Here is a 15,955-nt window from a genome sequence, read left to right as displayed (position 1 = left end):
GGATGTCCTTTCTGGAAGCCCAGAAGTAAACCACATGAGAGCCTTAGTGACATCTTCCCTTCAAAAGCAACTGTGGCTATGCAGGAACTAAGCAATTAAAGGTAGAAAGAACAGGACAGAAAGATATAGAGGCTAGTACCACCCTCTGGTATGTTTATCTGGTTTAGATTCTTATACCATGGCTGATGGAAGCCTGCATTACCTGGAGATATACAGCTCATCATCATGTACAGATGGCTTGTCATCTTGTCAAAGCAGACTCTGCTACAAGACAAAATTATGATCAGAAACAGGATTTATTAACCCAAAGTGGTGCTTGGAATATATAGAGAAATGGCTGACATGCCTTCGCAATCTTACAATATTTTGATATTTTCACTTACGCCATCTCAAAAGCTGCATATGTTGATAGTATCATCATTCTATAAATGAGAGTTCAAGGCTCTGAAAGTCAAAGGGGCTTGTCCACAAAAACAGAGACAGCAGTTGAGAGAGTCAGATCTGGAATCTGAGCTTTCTGACTTTAAATTCTATGTGTTTACAATTTCCCAAATATGTCTGTCCCCAAACTGAGATAACACAAACAACACTGTTTCTGGAACCGTGGTTCTTCAGCTCTTCAATGCTCTGTCCTTACTTTGTCACCTCAGTGTCTTTGCTCCACAACATACAGGAGCATGTTGCTGTGCAACATACGAGCTGCCTTGATCAGAAAAAAAGGAGTATGTCTCTGAGAAGAGGGAATGCAAATTGTCCAAAGTAAAAAGAAATGAAGGGGTGTTGCAAGAGAGAGGAACACAGAAATGGATGGGGCAGTAGATGACCAGAGAACAAGATTGTGTTTGGGGTTCAGATGGGGAGCAAAGCCATCTCAGTACCTGCAGTGATGGAGGAAGGAAAATCCTGTGGTACACACCAGAGGTGATGTGGAAGATCAAAATACAGTGAGTATATAAAGGGTGAGTAACAGAAGGGTGGGTGTTGCATCACACCCCCGAGTTAGAATCCATCTCAACCATTCCCCAGTTGTGTGACAATCACTTACTTTCCCTGACTCTCAACTTCCTCATCTGTATAATGGAGGCAGTCACATCTGATTCACTTAAGACATGACTCCTGTGAGACTCATATATGAAATGATTTCATAAAGCACCATGTGTTTGGTAAATGTGAGCTGCCATTACTGATGGATATATATGACATTGGTTATAACCCTCACATTCTTTTGGATGAAAAACAATACATTTGTGTTACCAGTGGTCAGCCAGAATGTACTTTTCAGGGTCCATCTGTCAAACTTTAATAGGAGTTTATTAAGTAATCAGACACACAGATAATAAGTAAATAAAATTTGTTATCCAAATGTGGCACTCGTGAAGCAACCAAATCTTTAGTGGACATTATGCAGAGTATAAATCCTCATTCTAATCATTTTCTGTAAAGCTTATATCTGTTATTTTGTATTGTTCTCCATGTGTCCATTTCTACTTTGCTTTCTTAAACTTAAATCAGAATTATTAGAATTACATGCAAACATGGACTAAGTAGAATACTAGAATTCTAGAATACTTCTAGAATAACTAGAAGACATACAAATGGCTAACAAGTACATGAAAAAATGCTCAACATAACTAATCATTGGGATAATGCAAATCAAAACCACAATGAAGATATAATCAGACCTTCTAGAATGGCTGTTAGCAACAAGACAACGAATAACAAGTGTATTGAGGATGTGGAGAAAGGGAACTTTGTGCACTGTTGGCAGAAGTGTGAGTTGGTACAGCCATTATGGAAAATAGTATGGTGGTTCCTCAAAAAATTAAAGATAGAATTACCATAGCTATTACCAGTAATATCACTTCTGGCCACATATCCAAAGGAAATGAAAACAGGATATCAAAGAGATATCTACACTCTCATGTTCATTGCAGCATTATTTATAATAACCAAGATGTGAAAACACCTTAAATGTCCATCAACAAATTGGTGGATAAAGAAGATGTGATAGATTATAGATAGATAAATAGATAGATAGATAGATAGATAGATAGATAGATAGATGATAGATAGATGATAGATGATGATAGATGATAGATAGATGATAGATATGTGTGTATATATACATATATGATGTATGCAATATATATGAGATATATGTGAAATGTGGACTATATAGAATATTATTCAGCCTTGAGAAAAAAGGGAATCCTGCTGTTGGTAATGACATGGATGGGTCCCAAAGGCATTACACTAAGTGAAATAAGTCGGAAAAAGACAAATCCTGCATGGTATCACTTACATGTAAAGTCTTAAAAAAAAAGAAAGTCAAACTCATAAAACAGAGAGTAGAAAAGTGGTTACCATGGGCTGGGGGTGGGTGGGGAATACGGAGAGGTTGGTAAATTGGTACAAATTTTAGCTGTAAGGTAACTAAGATCCGAGGCTCTAATGTATAATATGGTGACTGTAGTTGATAATACTGTATTGTGTAATTGATATTTGCTAAGAGAGCAGGACTTAAATGTCAATCTCTCTCTCTACACACACACACACACACACGGTGATGGATTTATTAATTAACTAGATAAGGGAAAGCCTTTCACTATATATACTTACATCAAATCATCACAACGTACACTTTAAATGTCTTAAAAGTTTATTTGCCAATAAAGTTGAAAAATAATTCCCTATTTAACCTGAAAATTAAAAAAAAAATAACTGTGAATTAATAGAAGTTGGGGAGCTTGCCTAGTCATGGGCAATTAGGCAAATAAGAACATTCAAATATAGCATCTAACTTAGATGTCGGGAGACTTTTTAAATGAAATATTTTATTCTGAGTTGTGTTCCTTTTTTAAAGATTTTTATTTATTTGAGAGAGAGAAAGAGAGAGGGGGGAGGAGCAGAGGGAGAGGGATAAGCAGACTCCACACTGAGCACAGAGCCTGATGTGGAGCTCAATCCCACGACCCCTAGATCATGACTTGAGCTGAAATCAACAATCAGACGTTCAACCAACTGAGCCACCCAGGCTCTGAGTTCTGTTCTGAGTTGACGGATTAGCCACTAGTGATTCCCGAGGAGCACACTGTTGTGGCAAACATTCTTTCATTCACACAACAAACTGGCCTTTAAATGCACAACACTGAATACTTTCAGGTCTATGATAGACACTGATGATACAGAACTAAGAAAGACAAGGAACTCACAAGCTGAAGAACAAGAAATACTTTAACAGACAGGAATATCAAATGTAAAATGTCAAACCTTCAGAGCATTCCCCCTGAGTTAATCTAACACCACATTCCCATTTAACATATTAATCAGGGGCAGCAGCCATATTTAATTTATCTTCCTTCACCAACACTTTGCATGGGTTTACTGTAAGACTAAGCAGGGAGAGTTATTCTAACTGTAATTCACATAATGTTGCAATTTAACGACTTACTGATTCCGGCAAACCAGGTGTACTCATTTCAATGCTATTTCATGTGCATTCATAATCTAACAAACATTCCTTCACAGTTAACACTTTTTCTGGATTTGTGGTTAAGGTGAAGGAGAAGTTTGTAATGCCAGCAACTTCACCAGAAGAACTTCCCCAGAGACCATCCCCTTTGGCTGATCTTGTTTTTACTTGTTGTAGTGGGTTGAATGGTGCCCACCCCTCCCCCAAAGCCAAAGAGATGCCCACATCCTAATTCTAGGAACCTGTGAATGTAATCTTATTTGGAAAAAAAGGTTTTTGCAGGTGTAATCGAGTTAAGGATCTTGAGATGAGGAGATCACTGGGGTTACCTGGGTAGTCTTAAAACAGATTACCAGTGCCCTTAAAAGAGAAAGGGAGAGATTTGAGTCAGACACAAAGGAGAAGACATAGAGAGAGGGAAGGAGGCAATGTGACCACAGACAGAGATCAGAGTGAGTCAGCTGCAAGTCAAGGAGTGCCAACAACCACCAAAAACTGGAAGAGGCAAAAGATGGATTCTCCCCTAGAGACTCCAGAGGGAGTGCGGCCCTGCCAACACTGTGAATGTGGACTTCTGGCCTCCAGAACTGTGAGAACAAATTCTTTCATTCTCAGCCACCCAGTTTGTGGTCATCTGGTAGGGCAGCCACAAGAAACTAATATATTTGGTTTTGTTCTCTGGTTTCACCTCGTGATGACGCCAATACATTTCTGTCCTTGCAGAGCAATGACTCTCTCAGGTCCATGTGTTGCGTCTTAGTCTGCTTGGGCTGCCATAACAGAACACCGTAGACCGGGGGGCTTAAACAATAGACATTTGTTTTTCACAGTTTGGGAGGCTGGGAAGTCTAAGATCTAAGTGCGGATCAATTAGGCTCCCAGTGAGGGTCCTCCTCCTGGCTCGGGGACAGCCACCTTGTCAGTATCCTCACACAGCAGAGAGCAGAAGCTGTTTCCTCTTTCTCTTTTTATAAAGACACTTGTATCATAGAGACCACTCTCCTGACCTCATCAAAACCTAATTACCCTTCAATGGCCATATCAACACCACCATTACACTGGGGGTTAGGGCTTCAACATATGCAACTGGGGTGGGGTGGGGGCACAAACGTGCAGTCTATAACTAGTCCTCTATTCTAGCTCAACATATATGTTAACTACATTCACCAAGGCCTTTCATTCTTAGAATGTTCCAAATTGGCATTGTTTCGTTCATTAGGAAATGTGTATTTAGCTTATAGGAACCTTGCAAAATGCTTAGGAGATAGCCATGCTGGGGAAAGAAATCCCTGCTTTTTGCTGATTTGGAGGCTACTCTAGTAATTCCTATTTGGCACCCACATCCATGTAGACAATTATGAGCAATCATTGTATGTTTTCACTTGAATGGATCTATGCCATAGTTTTTGTTTGTTTCTTTTAATCAAGGGGTGTATATGGTAGAAACCTCCATAGAAATATTAGGTGTTCAGTTCATTATCAACAGACTGAATGGCATGATATAATAAATGAATGAATATTTAGGCAAGTAGTACCTAGTCCACGGAGAGCATACTTTTTCAACACTTCCCTATGAAAGGCAACTTTGCTGAGATGCTAAGAGCATGATCTCCAAAGCCCAAGTAAGCAGAATTGAAGCCCTACTCCACCACCCACCATGTAATCTTGCCTGAGTTACTTAAACTCTCTTTGCCTCAGTTTCCCCTTCAAGAAAGTGGGAAGGAGGGGCGCCTGGGTGGCTCAGTTGGTTAAGCGACTGCCTTCGGCCCAGGTCATGATCCTGGAGTCCCGGGATCGAGTCCCGCATCGGGCTCCCTGCTCGGCGGGGAGTCTGCTTCTCCCTCTGCCCTTCCCCCCTCTCATGCCCTCTCTCTCTAATAAATAAATAAATAAATCTTAAAAAAAAAAAAAAGAAAGTGGGAAGGAGGATTAAATGTGTTATCTTATGTGAAGAGCTTAGAAAAGTATCTGGCATAAAGAAATACTACATATCAGAATTGGTTGCTACTATCATTATGGACACCTTATTTCACACAATCTGTGATTTTAGAAGACTCTTTCTATGGGCTCAGTATAGTAGATGTGGACTCATATGGTGTAGCAGCCCCCAAGAATGGAAACACTTCATTTTGCCATCAGTAACTACTAAGAGTTCTCACTCTTACCCTCTGATCTCCTTGGCTCTCACACTACTTTGAGAAGTTGAAGATTCTTTGAGAAGAAAGATCACCTCTTCTTCATTTGCATTTCTCTTTCAAGTATAGGACCCTGTCCCCAGTTGCTTTTTAACGATAGATATCAGGGGCACCTGGGTGGCTCAGTTGGTTAAGCATCTGCCTTTGGCTCAGGTCATGATTCCAGAGTCCCTGGATCCAGCCCTGTATCAGGGTCCCTGCTCAGTGGGGAGTCTGCCTCTCCCTCTCCCTCTGCTCCTCCCCCAACGTGTGCTCGCTCGCTCAATCTCTCTCTCTCTCTCACTTACTCTCTCTCTCTCAAATAAATAAATAAAATCTTTTTACAAAATAAAGATAGATATCAAAATAAATGGATTGATTAGATTCATTCTTCTTAGAAGATGTTTTTAGGCATTGTTCAGAGAACTTGTTGGAGTGTCCTTGGCTTTTTAAAAAGAGTAACCAGGGTGGTGAGTAGTAATGATGACTGCTTTTGACAGGCACATTCTTTGTCTGTGCACCAAAAATGTGACTTGGGGCTAGTGTAGAAGTACTTTGAAGTGAGAGAGAATAGCTTGGAAGCTATGATTAAAGAGGACTTGTTTACAAAATAAACTCCAAGATTATAGGAAAACTTCCTCAGTGACTTTTTTAGGTCTTTGATTCAATGAACCAGATCCTGCTTTTCTCCCATGGGGTGAAGCTGACCTAGACCACAATAGAGAAAGTCTCGCAGATAATCTTGCCAACTCCATGCCAGAGACAATTAGTGGGAAACAAACTGTAGCCTTTAAAGAGCAGGTGGAGGAATGATAAACTAAAACAACATCAGTCTCTGGCCCTATCTCCTTTCTCACTGACCATTCACAATTTTTGCAAACATCGAATTAAAGAGAAGACTGTTTGTTTTTCATCCCGGAGCTATAAATATGACACTATCAATCATAGAGATTGTTGGGGCAGGTGATGAAACAGAAATTTCTAACCAAAGGGACGGTCTTTGAGTGTCATATAATTTTAAGACTTCTTCTCTCTCACTTTTGTTATTTTTGTGTTTGTTTTTAACATCTGATTTTTTTTTTCAAAGATGGTACTCATCACTGAACCATGCTGTCCATTCTGGAGGATCCGTAATCCCCAAAGGCTGGTCTGAGGTAACATCCAAGGCTGTTTTGGTTAGACTTATGTTTCCAGCCACTAGCCCCCAGCAGGAAATATTTATAAGCATTTGACAAATAGTTGTTGAATAAATGAAATAAAAGCATTTAGGGTTTTGTCCTCAATTGTGACCTATTTTTTTTAATTGTTTTCTTTTCATCTGCCAGATATAATGACATTTGGATAAAGCTGTGAACAGACATACTTTAGAGTCAGCACATGTAAAATCCTTTCTGAAGCCTCTTACACTAGATTCCTTCATCGGAAATCTTGTCAATCAACAGAAAGATTTCTCTGAATACTCTGTGCACTGCTGTCTATATACACTCCACGTATTTTCTATTGTATTATTTTCTTATCTTCATCCCACTTGTTATTATTGAATTTACACGTTTATTGCCTGTTTTCATCTCTAGAGTACAAAACACAAGGTCTGAATGGGCAGGGCCCTGGCCTCCCTCATTCACAGCTCTACCCCTGATACCTAGTATAGCACCAAGACCAAGACCATAGCTTAATAAATATTTGCTTAAAATGAATTTTTAAATTAAAAAATAACATAAGTGTTTATAGTCAAGAGAATTCAGAACTCATATTTTAAAAATTTTGGACAAGTTTTTGAAAAGCGTTTTTAGTCATCTTATATCCACATGATATCAATCATGATGTTTAAGGAATAGGGTTGGGGTGCCTGGGTGGCTCTGTCAGTTAAGCATCTGACTCTTGATTTCGGCTCAGGTCATGATCTCCAGGTCATGAGACTGAGCCCAGTGTCAGGCTCTGCGCTGGGTATGGAGCCTGCTTAACATTCTCTCTCTCCCTCTGCCACACCCCACCTGTTCACACTCTCTCTCTCCCTCTAAATTAACATTAATTAATTAATATAAGATATAGGGTTATTACAGAACATGAAAGAAATATTCTGATTTCATTGCAACTGACTTATTTGATTTTGAACTTAGGTTTGCTTCAATTAATAAAACTTTGCTCTGGGGGTGCATAGGTGGCTCAGTTGTTAAGCGTCTGCCTTCAGCTCAGGTCATGATCCCAGGGTCCTGGGATCGAGCCCTGCATTGGCTCCCTGCTCAACGGGGAGTCTGATTCTCCCTCTCCTTCTGCCTGCCACTCCCCCTGCCTGTGCTCTCTCTCTTGCTCTCTCTCACTTTCTCAAATTAATAAATAAAATCTTTAAAAAAATAAAACTTTGCTCTGTTACATGCAATATGTTCATATTGTTACCTAAATTAGTACCATATGAATTTACATTCACATTAGTTCTATACGAATACAAATATTTGGGACAAACTGCCAGTCACATTTGCCTTAATACTTATTCTCACAAAATTCCTCTAATAGGTGTTATTAGAAGTTTTGGTGTGGTGAAAATGAACTGAGAAAGATAAATTGCTAGAAGTTACACATAAAATCAGGAAGGGAGATAGGATCACATCCATGTGCTTTTGAATTTTTTGGAAGTTTTGTGCATTTTGGTGTATTAATAGAGACTATTATCCTTAACTATTATTTATTATTTAAATGTAATAATGCTTATATAAATGAAGGCTTTCCTAAGCCATCCAGATTAAGCATTTTGTGATTTTAAATTTTTCTGGAATTGAACTGAAAATGTATGATTTTTCAATAATCTTGGGGCAAAATGGTAGCAAAATTCATAGCAAGAAGTGAGTTAAAGTCTTCTTAGTATAAACCAAGGGGTAGTAGTAACAAAACTTTCTCTTCTTGCCATACAGTTCCACTTTTCTTTTTCCTGCCAAAAAGTTTCCTTTTCCCAAGTTACCACCCCATTAGCCACACTCCTTCATGGTATCCTCTTCGGTAAGTGAGTAAGTTATAGTCACACTTAATATAATGTAAATTTTATTACACATTTTAATTGGAGATCGTAAAAGTCAGTATTATCCAAAGAACACTCTGTAGTAATAAAAATGTTTTAGTTCAAATTCTTTTTTGCCCAGTGTGGTAGTCAATACCCATGTGTGGCTGTTGAACACTTGAAATGTGGCTGGTTTTATTTCCTTTTATTGGTTTATATTTAAATAGACACATGTGGGTAGTGGTGGCCATATTGGACAGCACAGTTATAGATTATGCATTCGAAAGACTCTTCCTGCTTTCCTTTCTCAAACACACAGAAGGGTATGTTTCAGAAGGGCCAAATACAGTGGCTGTTCTCAGTATTTTTGTAGTTCATCTGGCTTAAGGAATGAATGATCTACCACCAAGTTACAAACCAAACAATATTTCCCACCTAAGGTTGTCTAAGCTCTTCTCTTTATTTTTCACTCTAAAGTTCTGGCTGAGTTTAGAACCCAGAGGGTCAAAGGAAGGCTGGTTTCTCAGGATTCCTAGCTGGGAGTGGAAATGATGGTGTGAATGCCAAACAGCTCATGAAGTAGCCAGTGCTTATGAGATCCGCAGCCAAGTTTACCAGATGAGAAAGGAAAGAGGGGCAAAAAGAATCAGACAGAATAATGCTAATAAATGTTTTGTTTAGCCAGCTCTATTTTTTTTTCTATATTGATCTGAGGTTCAAACTGGGTAGGAATCTCACTGTATAGCAAATAGATATTTTTGGAGTTTGGGTGTGGGAAATATACATGCATAAAAAATAAGATGAGAAATTCAAAGATTTTCAAAGATCTGGAAATTTTTTTTTCCTTCCAGAAGACATAACTGTTATTTTAGTTTCCTGTAAGTCATAAGGCTTGGAATATAACACATGACATTCCACATAATTTTTAAATTGCTTATTTTCTTAAGTATCATTACCTACTTATTGTGCCCCTGAAACAAAAACAGAAATTAAAGTTGTGGATTTCCCATAACTGTAAAAACCACATATTTCTAAAAAGATTTAACTGCCCCAAGGGGTATGAAATACCTACCCTTTTGGACCATTAGCATTTATTAATCCCTAAACAGGTATACAGCTGTGAGGCAAGCTTAACAGATTTGTTGTGCAACAAAGAAACATACTTTTGAAGGTTCCTGGAGGGGAGGCAGGTGAGGGGGAAGGGATAATTAGGTGACGGGCATTAAAGAGCGCACTTGATGTAATGAGCACTGGGTGTTATATGCACATCATGAATCACTAAATTCTACCTCTGAAACTAATAATAATAAAAAAGAAACTTATTTTGTAAGAAAGAAACATCTTCTGAAGCCACTTTCACTTTTTTCTGATGAACACCTTTTTTCTTCAAGCATATTTTTGGAGTGTGGAACTCCACGTAATGGAAATGGAGCTTTCTACTACCATGTAATATAACAAATCCATAGGGGGAAAGAGAGTGAGATCAGAACCACAGAAACCAGCTTCCTCTGCTCTATCACCCTCCAAAGGAAACAGGTTATATATAATGCATGTAATGGAGTCTTACGGGCCAGAGACAAATAGCACGTGCTATTCGATTTTCACTCAAAAAGTTATATTAGAAATGCCACAAAATAAGCCAACTTTTAAAATGCCTAAAACAGAAACCCAGAAAAGATAAGCATCTTCAAATAGAGATGTATTAATAGAGCTCTCTAGTAGATACATTAATCAAATGTTCATTGAAAGGAGTTATAAAGAAGTCCCTCAAAAGTCAGTGACCACCTAATTTATCATCCAAACGGAGACACACTGGAGAGCAGAAGTGGTATTGATAATGAAGTTATTGATAAAGTGCTATTGATAATGAAGTTACAACTTCCAGACCAGCCAAGACAGGTGGCTGTCTGTGTGTGAGTCTTTCTTTCTTAGTTCATTACTCACCCCTCCGGATACCCCTCCGCTACTCAAATACCACTCATATTTTAAGACACTGCTTCATTACCCTGTCTCGATAATACTTTCAGGACCTCTCCAGCCCCCTTCTATTTCCCTATCCCTCCACATCTGCAGTACTTGTAATCTGTGCCACACATTTACCTTACATTTATCATCCGCTAATATTTCGCATGTGTTAGTTCTATTTCTAAATTACATTGTAAGTTCCTGAAACCAAGGATTTTATCCTATTTTTTTCAATCTCCCCAAAGCCCAGAACTAGCCCCTGGAAACCATTGCTCAAAAAAGCCCTGTAGCATGGAGCTCACTGCTGGTTTCCTATACTTTCAAAGCCAAATTCGGGGCTTTCCTCTACCACGCAGTCTTCCCAAATTAAAGCAGAGGTAATGTGCACCCTTCCTCTGACTGCAGATATTATTGACCACAATACTCAGCCTCATAGCAGTGCTTTATTTTATCAGCACAGATCACTCTGTGTAACTTACTATCTTCCCAGCTAGATCAAAGGCTATTGAGGCTGGGCATTGTCTCATTCTTCTTTGTATTTCCAGTGTCCTTCACTGTCTTTACATGCAGTAGTGCTAGTAAAATGTCTAGCACTGCCTCCCCTACCGGTATCAGAGTGGCTTACCACTTTCCACCATCATGATGAAGCAGTCCTAGCAAGGCCCGATTAAGTAAAAATGGCCCAGGTGTCAGAGAAATGACCTCTTTTTGAATTGTCCATCTAGGTCCCGCAGGGGGAGAAGCTCTAGACTGAGGCACGCTGGGACAGGCATAAAGTAGAGCGGAAAGGGACAAAAAGAAGCTGGAAGTTGTTCTAGCTAAAGGTACAGCTCCTTTTTAATCCCCTGATCTTGCTTCAGCAGAAGGCTACCGGAAATCCATATAGTTTTCTATTGTTGTCTAGTCCCCTCCTGAAGAGGGGATCTAGGTGATCCAGCATAAGTCAAACACGGGCAAGTACAGTACAAGGTGGCCCTATAGGGTGAACTAGGTGAGACTCCTCCCGGAGGGACCAAGAGGCAGACAACTGAGTATAGACTCAACTATAGGAGAGAAGGTAGTCCATGCAAGTTGCTGGCTCCGGTTTCTCAAGAAAGGAGATAGGGAGGAGCTCGGCTGGGAGTCAGGGAAGTAATCAAGCAAAGTTAGGTTTCAGGGTGGGCAGTGGAATATGTGTGTGGGCATCGTAAGGAACAAAGATCAAGGCAGAATCCCCGACCTCTGAAACGACACTGTGAGAGAGGGGAGAAAGTAAGCAAGGTGCCATCGGCATCACGGGACAGACCTGGTCACCCTCCATCAGATCATGAGGAGGATTGATCATCTATATGAGTCTAGGCTTTCACAGCTAGAGCTGCTGGGGCTTTTCTGAACCTGTAGTGATGGATGTGGAAACCAGATGGACCTGGACACAGAGATGGAACCCGTCACCACCCCTGCCCCTGCTAAGAGACACTAAGACAAAATGAAACAGGAATGGAGAAGGCCACACATAGAAGGTGAGCAGAGAGTAGCCTTTCCCTGCATGCATTCTTTAGGACGCCGATCTAAGAATGGATGAAATGGTAACGCAAGTCCCAGAACAGCTCGGTGAAACAAAATTAGCAAGATTCTTTACCTAATCCTGGCATGTACAGTGTCAATCTCCAAACATGACTCTTTTTTTTTTTTTTAAGATTTTATTTATTTATTCAAGAGAAAGAGAGAATGAGAGAGAGAGAGAGGCAGAGGGAGAAGCAGCCTCCCCGTGGAGCAGGGAGGGCAATGTTGGACTAGATCCCAGGACCCTGGGATCATGACCTGAGCTAAAGGCAGATGCTTAAACGACTGAGCCACCCAGGCGTCCCAGACACAACTCTCTTATGCAGGGATGCTCTCAGAAGATGTTGATCCCCTAGAGCCTGTGCAGAAGGGCTCAGGCACAGTGGTACTGTAGGAATGACAGAAGACAGCGTGGGGACACACGCAGCAGGCTTCTCATCCCCAGACACCGCCTCCGCAGCTGACTTGGTGAAATCTTAGGCAATACTATATGCAAACACTAATGGTTTATTTGCCTTAGACTCAACTTAAGGGACAGATAATGAAGGCTTGGAAAAGAATAAAATGTGAAACATCTGCCAGGAGTTACACAATTAATTAATTAATTTTCCCATTCATTTTGGTAGCTTACAGTTCTTCCTTTATTCCTCAGCATCTCTAGGGAACACAGTCTAAGATTGAAGCTCCATCCAGAAAAAAGGAGAAAAAAGTCAAATAGTGCCAGTGATGACCTAAGTTCTATCAATTTTTTTCTGTTAGTTACATTCTAGGGGGCTGTTTCACGTGGGTTCCCTCCAGTGTTATTCTGTGATTCCTTCTTAACGTACGTTGTTCTTTCGTAAGTTGTAGGACAGGGATTGTAACAGCACAAAGAGGCAGCAGGCAGGCCGTACGGATGTGGCTTTGCACACAGCTCTATCCCTTATGACTTTGGGACCTCGTGCTGGTGCACTGAGCACAGTTTTGTGCTGTCCAGATGGAACCCCCAGGAGTGATGCATGACTGATGTGGGCTCCTGGAGGCTGTCTGATGAGGGCATCCCTCTCCAGCAGAGGGCGATGTCTCGGCCCTGTGTGATGCCCAGTTACTGAAGTCCTTCCCATCTGGACTAGTCAAAGGGCAGATACAAAGCCTAGATCCATCTCAGATGGAGACAGCTCTAAAGGTCCAGCCCTGCCCAGAGTTCCCTGTGACATCAGCAGAGGATAATGGTAGAACTGTTTGCATCACAGATTAACATCCCCCCCATACCTGCCATCCTCACTCTCCCCTGTCCTCAGGTGTTACTGCTGAAAAAACTCTCCAATATACTTTCTGCAACCAACCTCTGTCTCAGAGTCTGTTTCTGGGAGAACTGTCCACAAGAGCCGGTTCATCATCTTCTCTGGGCCTCAGGTCCCTCATCTGTAATAGAAGAAGGGTATTAATAGCTCAATTGCATGAGTCATTACTAGGTGTCAGGCTCTTTTCTAAGCATTTTTCAGGGATTAATTTAATTCCTAAAAATCTTCTGTTGCACTATTATCCTCTCCCTTTACACAGGAGAGGAACCTGAGGCACATAAATTATCTAATTTGAAAAATGTCACAAACCTAGTAAGTAGGAGTCCTGAGGTTAATCAGTATGTCTCCAAAAATTATACTCTTAACTCATGCTTCATTATGTTTCCCCACAGAACAATGGTTAAAATTAAATGAGATTACATAGCATATATCTACCACAGTACTGGGACACAGTAGTTAATCAACAAATGTTTATTTTCTCTGGTCTGCATATACATCTATGTGTCACAGGTGTGGTGAGGATGGCAGGAGACCATGGATGATGTGATGTGTGTGGGAAGTGTGCCACTTGCTGACTACCAAGTGACCAGCATTGATTTTTCGAGGGGGGTGCAAGGTCCAGTGGTAGGAACCAATGCTCAAGAGTCAGATTACCTACTTTGGAGCCTGGATTGATTTTTCGAGGGGGGTGCAAGGTCCAGTGGTAGGAACCAACGCTCAAGAGTCAGATTACCTACTTTGGAGCCTGGATTCTCTGCCTGCTACTCTAATCTTCTGACCTTCAGTTTCTCATCTATCAAAAAGGAAATAATAATATTACCTATCTTCTAAGGTTGTTGTGAAGATCAAATTAATTAATGTAAAATATTTAGCATATTGTCTGTCATAGTAAAAACTGAATAAATGTTAGTTATTATAACTGTTGTTATAACTAACATTACTTATTATAGAGATTATTTTTTTTTCAGTTAGGATTAGGCTTGTGTTCATACAACTTTAAAAAATGAAATGACTGTCTTAAATAAGAGGAACTTTATTTCCCTCTCTTCTAAAAGAAATCCAGAGGTGAATTACCTGACGTTAGTGTAGCCTGAATATCTTCCAACACCATGAACAACCAACTTGTTTTTGCTTCATGGTCCAAAATGCCTGTCAGAGCTCCCGCTATCACACTTGCATTCCAAACTATAGGACAGAAAAAGGAGCAAAGAAGGGGATTGTTCCTCCGTTTGAAAAATGCCCCCAAAATATCACCCCTCTATCTTATGGCTGTAAATTGGTCACATGCCACATCTAGCATGTATGGAATGCTGAGCTATGTGGATTTTCATTTCAGGCAATGATGGTTCAACCAATGTCAGGACTCTGTTACGGAGGAAGTAAAATAGGCCTAGATGCTAGAAGGCACGGAACAGTTTCCATCACGGGATGAGCCTTCTGGGCACCCGTTTAACGATAAGTTCCGACACTTTTCTGGTTGTAGTTACAGGAAAAGACAAATTGTTACTTTAGGTATCGTAAATATCCAATGTCAGTTAACTTAAAGGTGTAGAGTTTTAATTCTAACCCATTTTAACCCATTTTTCTGAATACTTCTATTTCTGACAATTCTTTTTTTTTTTTTTTTTTAAGATTTTATTTATTTGCGAGAGAGAGAATGAGAGACAGAGAGCATGAGAGGGAGGAGGGTCAGAGGGAGAAGCAGATTCCCTGCTGAGCAGGAAGCCCGATGCGGGACTCGATCCCAGGACTCCAGGATCATGACCTGAGCCGAAGGCAGTCACTTAACCAACTGAGCCACCCAGGCGCCCCTATTTCTGACAATTCTAATTTGCACAGCAAAACCTGCAGGAAGAAATACCTTATAAGATCATGAAGTAGAAAACAATAACCCATGCTAATTCTTGCAAGTGTTTCATAAATAAAACATGAAGCAAAAGGAAGTTAAATATTGATTAAAGAAATCTAAAGCTTAGGAAGTTTAAGTTTGTTATATACATTGTCGTGAATTTCAACGGAAGCCGACCGTTTGGGAGATAGATAAATAGGACCTTTGAGTATCAGGACTAGCTCTTATGGCATCCAGTAGTAGGAGACCAAGGGATGAGGGATTGTCAGCAACATTTTCATTACATCCAATGAATAAGAAATAGTGACCTTGAAATCATTTAGGAAATTTACAATTAAAAAAAAAATCCTTACTATACTTATGCAATTTACTCTCTTTCTCCTAAACACATATTTCAGAACACAAAGATTTTAACCCAGAAAAAAACAATGTGCAAAGGCCCTCAAATCAAACTCTGGACTTATAATAGGAAGAAATCACCACATGAAAAGAAACATGTCACTGTCATGGGAGGAATTGAACAGTTTCTCCCATTCTAAGAATGTGTTAGAGAGAAACCACCCACAGTTTTCCATCGTTTTTTTAACCTGACTTCACCATGAAGCCAGCCAGTCAAAATATAAAATTACGGGAACGTGATTTTCAGCTACACCACAAACCTGGAGAAATCCATGTTAT

The 15,955-nt window shown here is 40.1% G+C and overlaps 1 long non-coding RNA gene across 1 annotated transcript; it reads right to left on the bottom strand.

The window, feature by feature from the left end:
- Window positions 1–204: 204 nt before the first annotated feature.
- Window positions 205–14,607, bottom strand: LOC123838299 (uncharacterized). Its single transcript, XR_006789448.3, has 3 exons — window positions 14,503–14,607; window positions 12,777–13,549; window positions 205–261 (listed from the first exon to the last, which is right to left on the bottom strand). It is a non-coding gene; the product is annotated as an uncharacterized LOC123838299 (long non-coding RNA).
- Between the last annotated feature and the right edge of the window lie 1,348 nt (window positions 14,608–15,955).

The sequence above is a fragment of the Mirounga angustirostris genome, unplaced genomic scaffold (assembly GCF_029215605.1).
Source record: "Mirounga angustirostris isolate CCGP_5_RB_7025 unplaced genomic scaffold, mMirAng1.0.hap1 SCAF_3, whole genome shotgun sequence".
Taxonomy (NCBI): domain Eukaryota; kingdom Metazoa; phylum Chordata; class Mammalia; order Carnivora; family Phocidae; genus Mirounga; species Mirounga angustirostris.
The sequence above is the reverse complement of the archived record's forward strand: the minus strand, read 5'-3'. Positions and strand labels throughout refer to the sequence as shown.